Here is a 20,570-nt window from a genome sequence, read left to right on the forward strand (position 1 = left end):
ATATCAATCCCTACGGATCATAAGAACATAACATATAGTTTATCTTGATTCTGATCTAACGGATCATATCTACATGTAGCATACCATAATGATAACAACTAAAGGGCCAGCCTTAGTGCCTTAGACCCTATCGATATAGTGAGGATAACTCACCTTGCAGATGTCGACTCAGAAGATAAACTCCAACTCTCGGGTCACTTGACACAGGCTCCACCACCTATTACCATAGTACAATATACTCATAAGTCCTTAACCTTATAAGGTACTCCATAACCCACTAGTATACCCCTGGCCAAGGTCAAAGTCCTCTGTCAAGATCAACAGTCCATGTTGACCTTAACTCACTGAGCACCCTCGGTTACTCACCGAGTTCCTTGAAGCATTATCCAACTTGCCGAGTCATCGAGGTGACTCGTCGAGCTCATCCGATTCTTGATCACACTTTTATGGCACTCGTCGAGTTTCCTTCTTGCAACTCGACGGATACACACATGATAGCTTCATTTTATTTACTTCTTTTTATAGTTTATTTTAGCATATTTCATTCATAATTTAGATAATTTCCATGCATATTTTCCTTTTTGTTATTTTATGACTATTTCGGGTACTCTCGAATCTTGTGAGCATAATTGCAGGTTTTCGGGTCTAGCGGAGCGGGAGTGTTCGGGACGTATAGGAGGCGATGAGATTTGGTAGACAAAAATGACGTTGGGCTTGATGGGTAGTGGAGATGATGCATAGAGTGATCTTGATGATTATTTGAAGACTTGGAGAGAAATTAACTTTAAATTTGTAAGATGCGGGGGAATATTCAAGCGTACGTAAATTATTAATCGGGCGAGTTCACGAGCTTTGGAGGACTTAGAGAGGTCAAATTGGGCTTAAAATGAAGAAAAACTTGAAGAAAATGGGCTAGGAGGTGATTGGATTCGATCTGGGCTAGTGGGATATGCTTTAGAGGCCCAAAATCTCAAAGAAGCCCATGTCAGGCACCACTCGCGCAACCCACCCGCGCAGCAGCACGCGGGTCGCGCAACCTCATGCAGGGGCAGTTTCGGAAATTCTTCTTTTGAGCTATTTGAGGAAGGTTGGTGCCCATCTTTTGGATACACTTGCACATCCGATTTTTGGAGATTCTCTCTGGAGTTTTGAAGACTTTTGAAGGCCAAGAACCCTTGAAGAACATCATATTTTTACCTCTTGATTCTTGCTTAATGTTTGGTACAATTTTCTCTAACTTTGTTTCTTTGTGTTTAGCCATGCTTGGCTAAACTAATCTTGGTTGACTTTTGGTTAATCCTTTGAACTTTTGTTGAATGTTGAAGAATCCATGAACATGTTCTTGAATCTTTATGGAAATGTTTTGTGTTTTAACATCTTATCATTACTTGTATGTTTTAGTTCATGAGTTTAAATGTGTTTGTGGTGATTAGTTGGCTAATTTCTTGATTAAGTAAAGGATCCTCAAATTAGCAAGCAACAAATGATTTTTGTGTTGTTTTCGCTTCACACAATCATAAAAACATTTCCTCCAACATGGTGGTGAAAGCATTTGACCCCTCTTGGATTTGGTGACTTTTTGGTTCTTAATGCTAGTTGACTTTCACTAATTACATGCTATTTGGAATTAGTGACTTTGACTAAGGAAATTGTTATGAGCTTCTCTAGCCATTTCAACAATTAAGAAAAGTCTAGGTAATCTCAAGCTCCTTGGATTACTATAGCCAAATTGAGGATTTAAAACAAGTACTGCACCATTGAATTCTAATGATATGTTCATCAAAAGTCAAAGTGAGAAAACTTTAAGTCAACCATCTTTCCCTTATTGATTTTACATCAAATTCTTATTTTTGTTGCAATTGTCTATTAAAATCATAGTTAATTCTAGTTTGGTTCAAGTATTTCAAAACATCAAAACCCCCATTTTTAATTTATTGTCATATTCCAAGTATTTTACAAAGAGATTTTTCATAGAGTTATCAAATTGAACCAGTCTCCGTGGATTCGATCCCTTTACCACTATACACTATTTTAGTGTGTAATAATTAGGGTTATTATTTGTGTTGGCCTCGACAACCACCAAATTTTTGGCGCCGTTGCCGGGGATTGGTTTTGATTTAATCAGTTTGTTTCTCTATGCCTACATCTCATTGTGCAGGTACTCTAATTTAAAACCCGAAAATTAAAAAAAAAGTATGATTTGGAAATGAACACTCCTTGCACTGAAGACCAACTTTCTGAGCTAGCTCAGTTAGTTATGATGATTGAAAGTGACCAAAGTGTGCAGTCCACACCTCTTCTTTGCAATTTTTGTGCCCAAAATGGCATCCTTCCGACACGTGTCCATATTTACAAGGAGAATGGGAAGAAGTGCAAGATAAGGGAAGCTACTACCGGTCAAACCAATGGAGTTATGATAAGCCTCAACATGATCAATGGTGGGACAACAACCAAGTTTGGGAAAATAACCATTACCAAAATCCATACCAAACATGGGGAAATAACCAATACCAACCAACTCCACTGTTCCTAGAACCCTACCCTTACCCTCCTCAACAAACCGAAACGCCAAGCATGTCCTTAGAGGACATTGTGAAAAGCATTGCCACTTCTACCCAAATTTTCCAAGAAACAACTCAAGCTAGCCTCAAAAGCTTAGAGCAAAAAATAACACAAATTGCTCAATCATTGAGTATAGTGGAAGCTCAACACAAATTACCATCTGAAGAGAGCCCATGTCATAACGCATGTTGCATTCCTTTGAAAGATGAGAAAACTTTTTATGGCTCAAGAGTGTTATATGAAGAAGAGGAAGAAGAAGTAGAAGTGGAAGAAGTTGTCAAAGAGGAAGAAGTTGTCAAAGAGGAAGAAGAAATTGAGAATGTTGTCAATGAAACTATAAACGAAGTAATAAAGGTTAACGAAAGAGAGATTGAGCCACCCAGTACCAATGAGAAACTAGCTCTAGTGGTAGAACAACCACAAGATCCGGAAACGATAAATCTGCCGGACCCTTCAAAGGATACCTATCCCGAGAAAGAAGACGCCCAACCGGTCACCTACTCAACCACCATGTCAAAGAGGGAAGAGTTGGTCACCTTACTAAACAAGTACAAGAAAGAATATGGTTGGATGATTGCTATTATCAAAGGTCTGAGTCCGGTATGGTTCTCCCGTAAAAAGAAAGTCAAATACAAGAAAAGAGTCCCAATGGAGGTGCGGAAATTAAAAAATGTCGACACGGGGAAAATTTACAAGGTTAATGGACATCGATTGAAGCCATTCAATGAATTTTTTGATTCAATTGTCCAAGATGTTGTCCATTTGGACGCCCCAAAGTGTTAAAGTAAAGTTTGGAGGCGTCTCGCCAAAGACGTTAAAGAAGGGCATTTTTGGAAAGCATTGTGTTTTCGTGTTTTTAATTTGAATAAATGAGTTTGGAAGATATTTTTGGGATTCAAAAGAGTTGTTTTTGAAGAAATCAAGAGTTTCTAGGTGTTTGGGGCCTTACAAAGCAAGAACGGGTGAAAAACGAAGAAAAATGAAGCAAAAATGAAGATCAGGATCAGGGGGTTGCGCGACCCGCGTGCTGTTGCGCGGCCAGGTGTGATGAAGCGACATTGGCCCAAGACTTAACTGCAAGGTCTGCGCGACCCGCGTGCTACACTGCGCGACCCGCGCACTGTGCTGGGCAATTTGGGCTATTTTTGGCTATTATTTGACCAGGTGTTGACCAAAGGTTTTAATGAGTTGACCTTTTGACTTTTCTTGACCAACATTGACCGAAATTGACCCTTTTTGACCCATAGATTAAAATGTTCAGCTTCTCTTCTTCTTCATTTAATCATCTTGACCTCCCACTCCATTCCTCTCATATAACCTTCCAGCACCCACCTCGCTTGAAAATTCAAGATTGGCGGAGTTCTACCGGTCGTAATTTCACGAAACCACCGCCACAGACATTTCCCGCCGCCCGACCCTCCGATTTAGGTCCTTTCCGCCCTTTCCTTAAGCATTGAGGACAATGCTTGTTCTTAAGCTTGGGGTGGGGCATTTCCCTTTTTTTTTCTTACTCTTTTTCATGCATTTTTAGTTAGGTTGCATAACATATTAGTTTAAGTTAATTTGCATTCATTTTTTTTTATTAAATTTTAAAAAGATTTTATTTTCTTCTTTTCTACTTTTTTATTTTTGCATAACATTTAGCTTAAGACATTATCATTCATGCATTTTTGTTGTCTGTTTATTCTCACCTCTCTTGGATGCCATGGAACAGGTTCATAGTTATTGTATCATTATTGGTCCAAGATCTTGTTGCTATCTCACCCATCGAACCGGGACCACTAGCTGCAGTTTGGGATTTCATACTTGGGATCAGATGCTGGTAGCTTAAAGGGGTAAGTGATCATGGATAGGTAGTTTTCATGAAGAATTATGCATACAATACTAACAACTGTAGGATATACTATAGCAATGGGTGTTCTTAGCCTTGCGGTCACTACCGCGGAGAGGATCACACTTGATCATGTTTGAACTGTTAGGATGAAGCATTGGTGCTTGTCCCCGAGTAGAATCCATATCCGGCCTCTTTACATCACCATATCTTTTTGCGATTTTCTTAGAATTTAGAGAGTCTTTTAGTCCACATTTGGACATTTTCATTATCTTTGAAAAACCACAAGTTTGAAAAGGAGCTTACATTACATCTTTATGCTCCACACATGGTCATTTTCACACTTAGGCCATTCGGATTATATCATTACCCTTTCGGTTCCACCTACACACCTCTGGGAACCAAATTTTGAGTCAAAGGGTTTTCTCATCAAAAAAACAAACAAACAAACAAACAAACAAACAAACAAACAAAAAAAACAAAAACAAAAACAAAATGAAGCATGCAAATTTTCAGTTGCAACTATCTTAGATAGGTGGCCGGTTCAATTATTGAACAAATTTCCCAACATCTTGGTCACCCGGCGTTTGATATTCATTTATTTAGGTATGTTTTATTGTATATAGATCGAGTTGTTTTTCGTAAATTGGTGATGTTAGAGAGACTGTCGAGTCGGATACTACAGGAGGTTTGGGGCAACACTAAGTGAACTGATTCCTACAACGGTGCCCGAGCGATTAAACCTAGTTACACATGAGAGAAACCGGCAGATGTGAGATCAGAGTGTGCACTTAAAGAAGAGCTCCACCCGAGCCCATCCAGTTGCTTTCTCCCTACTACAGATGTTCTTCATTGTATACATGTTCCATTAAGGCTGCGACTGCTCATCCCTCCTTACTCACCTAAAGGAGTTGTCCTGGCTGTGGTTTATGGTTCCATTGTCATCGGATGAAAAAGTTGTGAGATAGCAGCGAAATCAATTCTGACCATGTTGACTAACGTCGGACAGGTTCCATGGTTCTATCCATTCTTTTTATTTCTAGGGTAGTTCATCCCAAGTTCATTTAGTCTTGTCTTACTTGAGGACAAGTAAGGTTTAAGCTTGGGGTGATTTGATAGCTTCATTTTATTTACTTCTTTTTATAGTTTATTTTAGCACATTTCATTCATAATTTAGATAATTTCCATGCATATTTTCCTTTTTGTTATTTTATGACTATTTCGGGTACTCTCGAATCTTGTGAGCATAATTGCAGGTTTTCGGGTCTAGCGGAGCGGGAGTGTTCGGGACGTATAGGAGGCGATGGGATTTGGTAGACAAAAATGACGTTGGGCTTGATGGGTAGTGGAGATGATGCATAGAGTGATCTTGATGATTATTTGAAGACTTGGAGAGAAATTAACTTTAAATTTGTAAGATGCGGGGGAATATTCAAGCGTACGTAAATTATTAATCGGGCGAGTTCACGAGCTTTGGAGGACTTAGAGAGGTCAAATTGGGCTTAAAATGAAGAAAAACTTGAAGAAAATGGGCTAGGAGGTGATTGGATTCGATCTGGGCTAGTGGGATATGCTTTAGAGGCCCAAAATCTCAAAGAAGCCCATATCAGGCACCACCCGCGCAACCCACCCGCGCAGCAGCACGCGGGTCGCGCAACCTCCTGCAGGGGCAGTTTCGGAAATTCTTCTTTTGAGCTATTTGAGGAAGGTTGGTGCCCATCTTTTGGATACACTTGCACATCCGATTTTTGGAGATTCTCTCTGGAGTTTTGAAGACTTTTGAAGGCCAAGAACCCTTGAAGAACATCATATTTTTACCTCTTGATTCTTGCTTAATGTTTGGTACAATTTTCTCTAACTTTGTTTCTTTGTGTTTAGCCATGCTTGGCTAAACTAATCTTGGTTGACTTTTGGTTAATCCTTTGAACTTTTGTTGAATGTTGAAGAATCCATGAACATGTTCTTGAATCTTTATGGAAATGTTTTGTGTTTTAACATCTTATCATTACTTGTATGTTTTAGTTCATGAGTTTAAATGTGTTTGTGGTGATTAGTTGGCTAATTTCTTGATTAAGTAAAGGATCCTCAAATTAGCAAGCAACAAATGATTTTTGTGTTGTGTTCGCTTCACACAATCATAAAAACATTTCCTCCAACATGGTGGTGAAAGCATTTGACCCCTCTTGGATTTGGTGACTTTTTGGTTCTTAATGCTAGTTGACTTTCACTAATTACATGCTATTTGGAATTAGTGACTTTGACTAAGGAAATTGTTATGAGCTTCTCTAGCCATTTCAACAATTAAGAAAAGTCTAGGTAATCTCAAGCTCCTTGGATTACTATAGCCAAATTGAGGATTTAAAACAAGTACTGCACCATTGAATTCTAATGATATGTTCATCAAAAGTCAAAGTGAGAAAACTTTAAGTCAACCATCTTTCCCTTATTGATTTTACATCAAATTCTTATTTTTGTTGCAATTGTCTATTAAAATCATAGTTAATTCTAGTTTGGTTCAAGTATTTCAAAACATCAAAACCACCATTTTTAATTTATTGTCATATTCCAAGTATTTTACAAAGAGATTTTTCATAGAGTTATCAAATTGAACCAGTCTCCGTGGATTCGATCCCTTTACCACTATACACTATTTTAGTGTGTAATAATTAGGGTTATTATTTGTGTTGGCCTCGACAACCACCAAATTTTTAGCATACATATCCTGGAGAAAACTCATCCGACTTGCCGAGTTGTTCATACAACCCGCCGAGTCTATGACAATCTTCATTGGACTCGTTGAGTTGCTCATCCAACTCGTCGAGTTCAAGGCCATCTTCATACGACTCACCGAGTCAACCTTGGGAATCATCGAGTTCCTTCAGCCCTTAAGCCATACAGACTCATTTAAGCCATGCAATGGCTCCAAATTATAGATCCAAGCTTCTAGAGCATGCTTTTCACATAAAGTTGCAAACTTTACGTGTATGCATGGCTAAAAAGGCTCTTAATGGCAATTCTAAGCTCTTAATCGGGTTTCATGCACAAGGAGGGTTTCAATCACCCCCATTCCCACAACTTTATGACTCAAGGACTTAGGAGGGTCCAGATCTGAAGTTACAACTTCAAATCTAGCCAATAGCTCCCCATATCAACTCAAAATCCATAAAACCCTAAAACTCCACCAAAAGAAAAGTGATCTAGTAAAGGGAAGTAAAGATTGCAACTTGATACCTTCAAGAGATGCTAGCTGAGGTAAGTTCTGCTTCCCACACCTTCCTTGCTTCAAATCCTTTGCTCTTCAAGTTTTTCCCTCCTAGCCAACCTTCCTTCCAAGGCTTAAATCACACCAAGATGAGTACCACACGAATTAGGGTTTCACTGAGCTTCTCAAAGACTGTAAATAGGACAAAGGAGGCTGAGGCTCCTTTAAATAGGGTGCAAAACCCTGGGATTTAGGGTTTCATCTGCCAGCTCCTACCGTCGAGTCCCTTCTTGGACTCAGCGAGTAGGTCACTAAACACGCGATCCCACCCCGCTGCTACTCGACGAGTAGGGCAACCAACTCGTCGAGTAGGACATAAAACCAAAGAACCTTTTATTTAACCAATACCTGAGAATCGAGGGGTTAAAATTCTCCCCCACTTGAACTAGACTTCACCCTCGAAGTCCGCTGAGATAAACAATGTCGGGTAATACTCGCGCATCTCCGCCTCCGGCTCCCATGTCCACTCGGATCCCTTCCGATGTTCCCACTGCACTTTCACCAAAGGTATTTCTTTGTTTCGAAAAATCTTCTTCTTCTTTTCCATGATGGCCATAGGACTCTCCACATAGTTCAGGTGCTCATCGACCTGAATATCATCCAGTGATACCACTGCATCCTGGTCCATAATACACTTCCGCAATTGCGAAACATGGAACGTGCTATTGATCCGGCTAATGTGACAACCCGGAAGTTTTATTTGTATGAACTCTGCAATTAAGAAATCCAAAAATTAGCCAAATTTATTTCAAAACATTTTTGGCCGGATTTAATCTCGTTGGAATATTTAAATAATGTTCGTCAAGCGAACCAAAAATAAGGAAGTATAAATTTAGAGTTGCCGTGTTTAACGTAAGTTGTGAAACTCTAAAAATTTGGAGTTTATGGGAGAAAACTCGGAGTTTAGACCGTAAACCCGAATGACTATATATATATCGCACTTAGCCATTTTCCTTCATTTCTTCCATTCCAAGCTAGAGAAAATCCAATTTCTCTCCTAAGGATCGTCAAGCTTTCATCCCCAACCCTCGTATATGTATGTTCTTCTATCCTAGCGTACATTAAGGCTTGTTATACTTCCATGTATCAAGAAATCACCCAAGAAACACCAAGAACAAGGTGTTTACGATCCAAGGTGTTCTTGGACCGTAAACCCTATAATGGGTGCCAAAGTGTGCCTTGGTTCATTCTAAGCCTTGACAACTAGAATAGAACCTTTCCTTGATAAGTTTCGCACTTGAAAATCATCAAATCCCCATCTTCACATGTGTTGACGGCTTGGGGAGACCTCCCCAAAACCGTAAACACCTCCAAGAGGTGTTCAGATGCCCCTAATGCCTTCTACTGGTTGTGTGCTGGAATAGAACCTTACATGCATGAACTAGGAACCCCAAAAATATGAAATAAAGGGACAATCATGAGTTTACGATTTAGGAAGGTCTCCCAAAACCATAAACACCTTCTAAGGGTGTTTAAATGCCCTTAACACCTTCTAATGCTTGAATAAGTGACTAGAATCTTGCATGTATGAGATAGAACCACCAAAGCACATGAGAAATGGAAAAAACATGGATTTATGGCTGTAAACCCATGTGTTTGCGACCATAAACACCCAAGGGAGTGGTCCAAGGACCATAAACTCCATAAAGTGTCCATTTTGAGCCCTAGTCACTTCCACAACCCTTGATTCGATTCTAGCATAATTCCTTGAGTGAGATAAGACCTTTAAAGACCCCATGACACCACTACCATGAGTTTACAGTCGTAAACTCATGGGAGTTATGGTCCAAAAACCGTAAACACCCCCAAGGGCCATCATTTGAAGAGTAAACTCCAATGTGAGTCCATACAATCTTCATATGCAACCCTTGGTACTCCTAACACTTGCAGCAAAGTGTTTTCATGTATTAGGACATCCTTACTTGCTTAATTAGTTATTTAATGACTAATTTGATACTTAAATGTATCATTACATGTTAAATAGGATTCACATGTGTAGTCAAGTCCTCACTTGACACTTAGCATCCTATATCGTCCGTTCATCCGAATCACCCACATCAGGTGACTTCATACCCCTGAATTTACCTTTTAAATGTTTTTAACTGCTTTTATGGGGGGGATACAAGTTGAACTATAGAACTATTAGATCAATCATATGTGATTAATAACTATCTAGAAAAAAATATTTTTGCTTGTCAAACTGCTTTATCCAGCTGGAGGTTTTCAAATCTTGTTTTAAAGTATGAATTACTCATTTAGATTATAAAAAGTTTTCAAAGGTTTTCCAAAGATTTTCAAAGCTTCTTTTATAAACTGACATCAAGTTATAAGTTCTTATTCAATAGTTTTCCAAAGGTTTTTACCGAACATTCATTTATGCTTTTACATTGTAAAATGCATGCCTATATCTGTATAGTTATATAAGTAATGCTTAAAGGACTTAGGAAGGCTAGCCGGCCTTTCCTCCTTTTCCTTGTTTCGATGTGGTTCTAGGGTATTGGTTATCCATCTGAAGGTCGTTTAATTATTAGTTATATATTATGTATACATATATAGTCATAAAGGTTTTCCATTAGCCAAGTCATCTCCTTTAGGTAGCAAAGGCATCCTTCCGTTATTCATATTTCTAGAATGCTAGTAACTATTATAGGAATAGTTAGTAGATTCTATTTACACTCTCACTCTCACTCTCTCTCTCACTCTCACTCTCTCTGTCTCTCTCTGTCTCTCTCTCTCTCTCTCTCTTTCTCTCACTCTCACTCTCTCTCTCTCTCTCTATCTCACTCACTCACTCTCTCTCTCTCTCTCTCACTCTCTCTCTAGTACGATGAAATACTCAAGAGTTGGTTCATTTATGAGTCTATACTATTATTATAATACTTTAAATAGAATGTGACACACTATTTCTGGATACGACGCTTCATAGCGCCATCTCCATGTAACCAGAGTCTTATGGAGGGAGAGCGAACATCATGTCTATAGATCTATACAGGACACACACTCACGCACCCTGACTGCTAGCTACAGTCCGAGCCGGTAAAGCCCATGGGTGACATAATGTCACTAACTTTACGCGTGACCTGGAGGGTCATCAGATACTCTATCTTCGATCAACATGATTACATACAAGTTCACATTCAACCCTTTCATTCACTTTTATACTAAGCCAGGCGTATTGTTCATTCAATACCCTCCTGGAGTCTATGTTTCATTTGCTTTAGCCAGCAGTATTACTGCTGAGGTATATATTATTTTTCCCCTATTACTTTTACTTGTGATTTTCTCCCAATCCCTTTAAAGTAAAAACTATATTTTGGTAAGGATAGTATTTTGGGGAAATTACTCCTGAAAACATAAAACTATCGGGTCTTGGTAGAAGACTATTTTTGATAAAGATACTTCTCGGTTTAAACATAGAACGATTGAGTCTTGGTAGAAGACTGATTTTATTTAGAAAATATAGGATTTTCTGGAAAGAACTCTAATACTCTATAGATTCTAAACTACCATTTTTCATGAGGTTATTTTGAATAAAAATGTGTATTTATACTAATGTCATTAAATACTTATGAACTCACCAGCATTATAAAAATGTTGAAACTCGCTTTCAAAACAACTTGTATTCTCAATTCATCGATAGACAGGTACATCCCATGAGCTTTTGCGAAGTCAGCCTAGAACCAAGCTGCATCTATGTTATGTTATGTATTTACTTGGATGTTGTTATGAAATGTAACCTATGTAAAATTATTACTATTAATGAAATGGTTGTTGTACTTTGATTACTATACTGCAATGTTGTGATACTTGACATGACGTCCTCCACCCCAGAACGTATTTCGCCGTTCTCGGTTTTGGGGTGTGACAGATTGGTATCAGAGAATTGTTTATAGTGAGCTCAGTATATCTAATCATAAAAGATATACAACCTATAAACACATTGGGATAAAACACTCTGACCAAGAATTATACTTTAAAATATAACCATATTTTACAAAAGTATAAGAACATCCAGAATCTAAACACCCGAACAAAGTATCACAAGAAGAACAAGAATAAAAGTCTTCGGATTTTGACCATTACCGTCAAACCTGGGCAATTATGTAATCGTAAGCTAGAATAAATGTAACCTAATCAACTACATTTATTCGAGATGCGACTAACGTGTGCTTGGGAGTGATGGTGGTGTTGCAACAGGTCTGAAACTTACCAAATAGGAATGCTAGAGCCGAACATAAAGCTTAAAATACTAGAGGAGTATTTTATGATACTAAAACATTTACACTAAACCCAGAATCGTATTCAGAGGATAAGAACCAAACCTGTAATTAAAATACCATAGGGGTATTTTAGGAACCATAAATAACCTTGCGTGAAAACTAAAAAGATCCTTATTGATATACCTATAATTACAGAGTGTATACTCCCAAAGTTATATATAACAAGGATCTCATAGGCTAAGAATGTGTGGTTTCGCTTTACTTCCTTTTCCTTGTTTGGATGTGGATATAGAGTAGTATCATATATTCGCAGGCTTATCAGATCCAAGTTATATATGATTTGTATACATTGTGGAATTGTAGCAGGACTCGATATGGATCACCTAGTGAAATGTTTTAATAATCTCTTAAGATTCTTTAGACATTTCCATTCTCGCGCGAAACCCTTTAGAGAACCTTATCCACTTCAGTGTTCGACATAAGAGTTGACTCAGACCCAGAAGAGGTTCATTGAGAAGGTTTCCAATTTGGAAATAAATGAACAGGGTCGAGACTACTGAAGCCCACATGTGTCTATACCTTTTAGGGACATCGGTGGGGAATTCACCTGCATATCGAAGATTCCAGTCATCCATCATAAAGTAGTGATGCCACTTAGGATCAGGATCAGAAGTAAAGTAGTGATGCCACTCAGAGTTAGGATCATAAGTAAGGCGGAGTAGAGATTCATTATGTCTACAACAGAAGAGAACCCTAGGTAAATACCCGAAGAAAACTAACGCCTATTCCAGTCAAGGATAAGAAGTGGATAGAGGGAGCCAATACATGGAACCCGAGAAGTGTCTTTTCCTCGTTATCGTTGCACTAATACACCCATAAAATAATACAATTTAGTGAGTTAGTGATTACACTACTCACACTATGTGCTAGGCAAAATCACCTTTCCCCATCGCAAGTAATACGATTAGATCGGATCCTAAAACCTCGATTGAGAGTGTTTAGCCATAAGTCTTCATGAGCCTTTTCTTCCGTGATCTTCGTTCCGAACTACCCTCAAATCTTTCCAAAGCCAGAGAGCGAATCTCTCCAGTATAAAGATAACTTAGTAGGAATGACTCCCATTTTATGGCTTTCCGATGCACTTACTCCTACCTTGTTACGCAGACTGCATCATAGGGATGTAGGTCGGCGCTCAGATAACCATAATCCGAGGTGTAGGAAAAATTTATGCCTATAATAGTAATGATAGATAAGTCTAGAGTTAACCATCGTCTCTCATCAGCTTGTATTCCTTTTCGTGTAGGAAAAACCATGCCTCCAAAGAAACGTAAGCAAACCGCTGTCAAGACACCGACTCTCATATTCGATGAAGCTACGTTTAAAGCTGCAGTCTTAGCAGCCGTAGTAGCTGTCATGGCTCACCTGAATGCTAACAACGCCAATGTTAGTATGAGCCCTATCGAGATTTTCGATCCTAGCAATGGACAACAACAACCAACACCTGGGTACCCAGCCACCCAAGAACCTCAACTAGATCCACCGAAAAGAAAGTTCAAGAATGAAGAGGGGAGTACCTCGGCTCAAGGACCTTCTGAAGGGCAACGAGTTAAGGTAGTCAATACCCCTGCCAACCCTTCCATCTTGACACCTAGAAGGCCATACCTAGGTAGCCTTCCCCGCTGCAGTAGGTGTAGCTACCATCATCATGGTACATGTCGAGAATTCCTTTGTGTCCGATGCAACAGGAAGGGGCATACCTCTCGTACCTGCAGAGCCCCGGTCGAGTTCATTACATCAACCACCAATGTGGGGACCAGTCCAGTATGCCACCTATGTGGTGAAATTGGACACTTCAAGAAGGACTGCCCAACTGAAAGAAATGACAAGGGCGCAGGAGGAGTCTAACCCTAATACCTAGGGAGAAGCATCAAGAAACCTAGTAGAATTTTGGTATGTCTCTAAATTCTATGTAACTAGCTGAGAACTTTAATAAATAAATTCTAATTGTAATTACTCTCTCGTTAAGGCGAAAGTCGCAACGCTATTGTAACACTTGAAAACCCATCAGGTAAAGCTATGATGGCTTAATATATATGTTAAGGCCATTTATAATTAAGAATGATAGACCTCGAGTGAGTGATGCTGCCTCATCTCCTGTTCCTTGTTTGGTTGGATTTAGGGCGGAGTCGCTCAGTCAACAATCCTTTTAGTCTTAATTATATATGACTAGTGTATACTAGACGGTTATAGAGAGGCCTCGTGAGGAATCCATTCATGAAAAGTACTTATTCCGAAACATCAGGACCCCCTAGAGTTTCGCGTTGATTCCATCGGTCTATGTATCCGCGATAGTAATACCATGGACGAAACTCGAGACGCTGAGAACCTGTGTGCCCTGTTCAGCACATGGTCCTGTCGATCTTCATTCCATATTAGGTCGATGTATGTCAACTTCAACACATCCATCAATCATGGTTCTACTTAGTGCAACCATGTGTAAATTCCTAGTGTTGTGTAAAGAGAACTTTCACCATAGCCAATTCATCAAATAAAGGTTCTTCCGAACCTAATAATAAAACCTAATGTGATCCGTCAGTCATCACTCTTATCCAAAATCTTTCGAAGTACCCAGGAGAAGGGTACCGCGCGCTGTTAACCAATCCCTCCTTAGACAAATAGAACCCAAAGCAAAAGACACTGCAGGTATTCCAGAAGATGATAACCATCCGAAACCTACTCAGCAGATCCCCCCCTCCCTGCCAAAAAAAGACCATTAGCACTGCACAACTAGGTTCCTGAATTAAGAGAAAGAACTCATGAGATTAAATTACTACTAACTGAGTATATGCATAAGAGTGGTATATAATTTATATCAAAAATATTTAAGATATGTGCTTCCTCCCTACTCCCTATTCCTCGTTGGGTTGTGGGTTGGGGTGGGGCCGCACAACTGAACATTCCGTCGATCTCAAATATATGCGGCTTGCACACACCAAATATTAGTGATTAACTTGATTATGAGCTCTACCACGAACCTTATAGTAAGACCCTTCATCGTATCCCATAGAATAGGAGTTGGAGTCAAGAGAACCACTGCGGGTTGAGCTACTAAGGTGACCACAAATTCGAAATTTGTTGTCCTCCGGGTTAAGCTAACCTAGTAGCTAACACCCTCAGTTAGAAAAGTAACTCAAGTCGTGAGAGTCGAGAATTGACTACGACCATCCATTCACGATTGATCCCATAAATTAAGTATCTCAGCATAGATCCCGAAAACCTGGAAGCTGTGATAGGCTAAACTCTAAGAGGGGTGGATGAGGAAAATTAGAAGTCCCGAGGGATGGAACCCTATACTCTCTAGCCTTAATCTAGATCGAGGAAACTCTGAAACACCGGAAGAGTAGTTGCAAGGGATACTCTCACTCCTCAGGCACTCCGTCCATCCAGTTACAGGCGAGTAGTGCCTACAAATTCATCTCCTCCTCATGCGAGGAAAGTCACCATCACCCTATAGACGAATCGACTGCATTCATCGAAGTTAATACTAGAATGCTTAGAACCACAAGATAACATCCTAAACCAAAAATACTTGAATAAAGTAAAATGGTATGTTGCGTTAAACCTTATAACCCAGATCATTAATAGATTGTAGACTAGACACCCGTCTAGGTGTTAGTCGATGGGTTATACAAGAACACGCGTTTCCCACAAAATAGAAGGAGTCGACACCTTAGAGAATAGGGAATACCTTAGAGATTCGTTGGGCTACTCGATGTTCCAAAGAATACTATCCCTACAGAGATAGTGGAACCACCTCTGGAAATAGTCCAACACTTCATAAAATCTCTAAAGGCTAAGTTAGCCCTAATCAGAGACTACATCCATGAAACAGCGAAGTAAGTAAGAGTATGATTCTTTCCAGTTAGAAATCATACTGTGAAAGCATCTGTTAGATGATGATGAAAAATAAAACTCTCTAAACATCGTCCGGTAAAACCCTATCTCACTGATTTAGATATTTTCCGAAAGAAACACCTCGAGAGTTAGAAGTGTAGGTCCATTTTTGCACTGAATCGAGATATATGTCCCATAACCAAAGATGCCAGTGTATAGCCAATACATCTGATGATACAGAAAACCCCCGAAAGCCCATCAGTAGGAAATGTGAATCCGAAGATGACATGAGCCTTCTAAGAACCAACGTGAGAACTACATCCTCAATAAAAGAGGACTCTTGGAACTTCAAAATGGCGATCACGCCAGTGACGATCTCACCATAAAAGTACTTTATGTTCTAAATACTGAAAAGCTCTATCTTTCCGAGAGCTTAGGACCATCCGAGATTCCTTATAAGAATTGGTCCAACCCTCGTCAGACCTCGACTACTTTTGGAATTCCACAAATTCCACCCTAATCTATTCACATCCCCAATGTGGACAAAGTGCTTGTCCAACGTGATTGTAAAATCCCACTTGTCGTAATAGAAATCATTGGGAACCCCAACTTTGTAGAGGAACATGTAGGAACCATGAACCGAGCGATCAAGCGAACAAAACACAATCTGCATCCCGTTAAGTGAAGGTTCGCTGGAACGCCAAGCGAAGACCAGAGTTCACTTGGGAGCACGAGGACCAACCGAATAGGAAGTACCCTCATCTCTTTACTCGATTGTTCATGCTTACTTCCTTACCTAAATTCTAATTTCGGGACGAAATCCCCTCTAACGAGGGGATGATGTGACAACCCAAAAGTTTTATTTGTATAAAATTTGCAATTAAGAAATCCAAAAATTAGCCAAATTTACTTCAAAACATTTTTGGCCGGATTTAATCCCGTTGGAATATTTTAATAATATTCGTCAAGCGAACCAAAAATAAGGAAGTATAAATTTAGAGTTGCCATGTTTAACGTAAGTCGTGAAACTCTAAAAAAATGGAGTTTATGGGAGACAAATCGGAGTTTAGACCGTAAACCCCAATGACTATATATATGGCACTTAGCCATTTTCCTTCATTACATCCATTCCAAGCTAGAGAAAACCCAATTTCTCTCCTAAGGATCGTCAAGCTTTCATCCCCAACCCTCGTATTCGTAAGTTCTTCTATCCTAGCGTACATTAAGGCTTGTTATACTTCCATGTAGCAAGAAATCACCCAAGAAACACCAAGAACAAGGTGTTTACGGTCCAAAGGTGTTCTTGGACCGTAAACCCTATAATGGGTGCCAAAGTGTGCCTTGGTTAATTCTAAGCCTTGACAACTAGAATAGAACCTTTTCTTGATAAGTTTCGCACTTGAAAATCATCAAATCCTCATATTCACATGTGTTTACGGCTTGGAGAGACCTCCCCAAAACCGTAAACACCTCCAAGAGGTGTTCAGATGCCCCTAATGCCTTCTACTGGTTGTGTGCTGGAATAGAACCTTACATGCATGAACTAGGAACCCCAAAAATATGAAATAAAGGGACAATCATGAGTTTACGATTTAGGAAGGTCTCCCAAAACCATAAACACCTTCTAAGGGTGTTTAAATGCCCTTAACACCTTCTAATGCTTGAATAAGTGACTAGAAGCTTGCATGCATGAGATAGAACCACCAAAGCACTAGAGGAATCGACAAACATGGATTTACGGTCGTAAACCCATGTGTTTATGACTGTAAACACCCAAGGGAGTGGTCCAAGGACCATAAACTCCATAAAGTGTCCATGTTGAGCCCTTGTTACTTCCATAGCCCTTGATTCGAGTCTAGCATAATTTCTTGAGTGAGATAAGACCTTTAAACATCCCATGGCACCACTACCATGAGTTTATAGCCGTAAACTCGTGAAGGTTATCGTCCAAAAAACGTAAACACACCCAAGGGCCATCATTTGAAGAGTAAACTCCAATGTGAGTCCATACACTCTTCATATGCAACCCTTGGTACTCCTAACACTTGCAACAAAGTGTTTTCATGTATTAGGACATCCTTACTTGCTTAATTAGTTATTTAATGAATAATTTGATACTTAAATGTATCATTACATTTTAAATAGGATTCACGTGTGTAGTTAAGTCCTCACTTGACACTTAGCATCCTATATCGTTCGTTCATCTGGATCACCCACGTCAGGTGAGTTTATACCCCTGAATTTACCTTTTAAATGTTTTTAACTGCTTTTATAGGGGGGGATACAAGTTGAACTATAGAGTTATTAGATCAATCACATGTGATTAATAACTATATAGAAAAATAGATTTTTGCTTGTCAAACTGCTTTATCCAGCTGGAGGTTTTCAAATCTTGTTTTAAAGTATGAATTACTCATTTAGATTATCAAAAGTTTTCCAAAGGTTTTCCGAAGATTTTCAAAGATTGTTTTATAAACTGACATCAAGTCATAAGTTCTTATTCAAAAGTTTTCCAAAGGTTTTTACCGAACTTTCTTTTATGCTTTTACATTGTAAAATGCATGTCTGTATCTGTATAGTTATATAAGTAATGTTTAAAGGACTTAAGAAGGCTAGCCCGCCCTTCCTCCTTTTCCTTGTTTGAATGTGGTTCTAGGGTATTGGTTATTCGTCCGAAGGTCGTTTAATTATTAGTTATATATTATGTATACATATATAGTCATAAAGGTTTTCCATTAGCCAAATCATCTCCTTTGGGTAGCAAAGACATCCTTCTATTATTCATATTTCTAGAACGCTAGTAACTATTATAAGAATAGTTAGGAGATTCTATTTACACTCTTACTCTCTGCCACACTCTCACTCACTCTCTCTCTCTCTCTCACACACACTCTCTCTCTCACACTCTCACTCTCTCTCTCTCACTCTCACTCTCTCTCTCTCACTCACTCACTCTCTCCCTCTCTCTCTCTCTCTCTCTCTATCTCTCTCTCTAGTACAATGAAATACTCAGGAGTTGGTTCATTCGTGAGTCTATACTATTATTATAATACTTTAAATAGAATGTGACGCACTATTTCCGGATACGACGCTTCATAGAGCCATCGCCGTGTAACCAGAGTCTCCTGGAGGGAGAGCAAACATCATGTGTATAGATCTATACAGGACACACACTCCCACACCCTGACTGCTAGCTACAGTCCGATCCGGTAAAGCCCATGGGTGACATAATGTCACTAACACTACGCGTGACCTGGAGGGTCATCAAATACTCTATCTTCGATCAGCATGGTTACATACAAGTTCACATTCAACCCTTTCATTCACCTTTAGATTGAGCCAGGCGTATTGTTAATTCAATACCCTCCTGGAGTTTATGTTTCATTTGCTTTAGCCAGCAGTATTACTGCTGAGGTATATATTATTTTTCCGCTATTACTTTTACTTGTGATTTTCTCCCAATCCGTTTAAAGTAAAAACTATATTTTGGTAAGGATAGTATTTTGGGGAAATTACTCCTTAAAACATAAAACTATCGGGTCTTAGTAGAAGATTGCTTTTGATAAAGATACTTCTTGGTTTAAACATAGAACGATTGAGTCTTGGTAGAAGAGTGATTTTATTTAGAAAATATAGGATTTTCTGGAAAGAACTATAGATTCTAAACTACCATCTTTCATGAGGTTATCTTGAATAAAAATGTGTATTTATACTAATGTCATTAAATACTTATGAACTCACCAACATTATAAAAATGTTGAAACTCTCTTTGAAAACAACTTGTATTCTCAAGTCATCGATAGAAAGGTACATCTTGGGAGCTTTTGCGAAGTCAGCCTAGAACCAAGCTGCATCTATGTTATGTTATGTATTTACTTGGATGTTGCTATGAAATGTAACCTATATAAAATTATTACTATTAATGCAATGGTTGTTATACTTTGATTACTATACTTCATATGTTGTGATACTTGACATGATGTCCTCCACCCCAGAACGTATTCCACCGTTCTCGATTTTGGGGTGTGACAGCTAAGCTCCTCCGGGAGCTCCAAACTGTAAGCCACCTTGTCACCCCTGGCAATGATCCTGAACGAACCAATGAAGCGGGGACCCAATTTTCCCCTCTTCTTGAAATGGATCACACCCTTCCAGGATGAGACTTTCAGAGGTACCACATCACCCACCTGAAAATCCAACTCAAATCGGTGTCTGTCGGCATAACTCTTCTGCCGACTATGAGCGGTCTGCAAACGGTGTGTAATCTGTTGTATCTTTTCGGTAGTCTGCAGAACTAACTCTGTCCGCCCCATTACCCTGTGCCCAATCTCATCCCAGTAGACTGGGGTTCAACACTTCCGACCATACAAGAACTCAAAAGGCGGGGCACCAATACTGGAATGATAGCTATTGTTGTAGGCGAACTCTACAAGCGGTAGGTGGGAATCCCAACTCCCACCGAAATCAATAACGCACGCTCTCAATATATCCACGAGGGTCTGGATGGTCGGCTCACTCTGCCCATCTGTCTGCGGATGGAAAGCTGTACTAAAATGCAATCGCGTACCCAGTTCCTCATGGAACTTCTGCCAAAAATGGGAAGTAAACCTAACATCCCGATTTGAAACGATAGAAACTGGAACCCCATGGCGAGAGACAATCTCGCTGACATACATGTTGACCAATTTCTCTGTCGACGAACTCTCCCGTATGGCCAAGAAATGTGCACTCTTGGTCAACCGATCCACGATGACCCAAATAGCATCAAACCCCTTCGCCGTCCTCGGCAACTTTGTAATGA

The sequence above is a fragment of the Lactuca saligna genome, chromosome 6 (genome assembly GCF_052625555.1).
Source record: "Lactuca saligna cultivar CGN05327 chromosome 6, ASM5262555v1, whole genome shotgun sequence".
Lineage (NCBI taxonomy): Eukaryota > Viridiplantae > Streptophyta > Magnoliopsida > Asterales > Asteraceae > Lactuca > Lactuca saligna.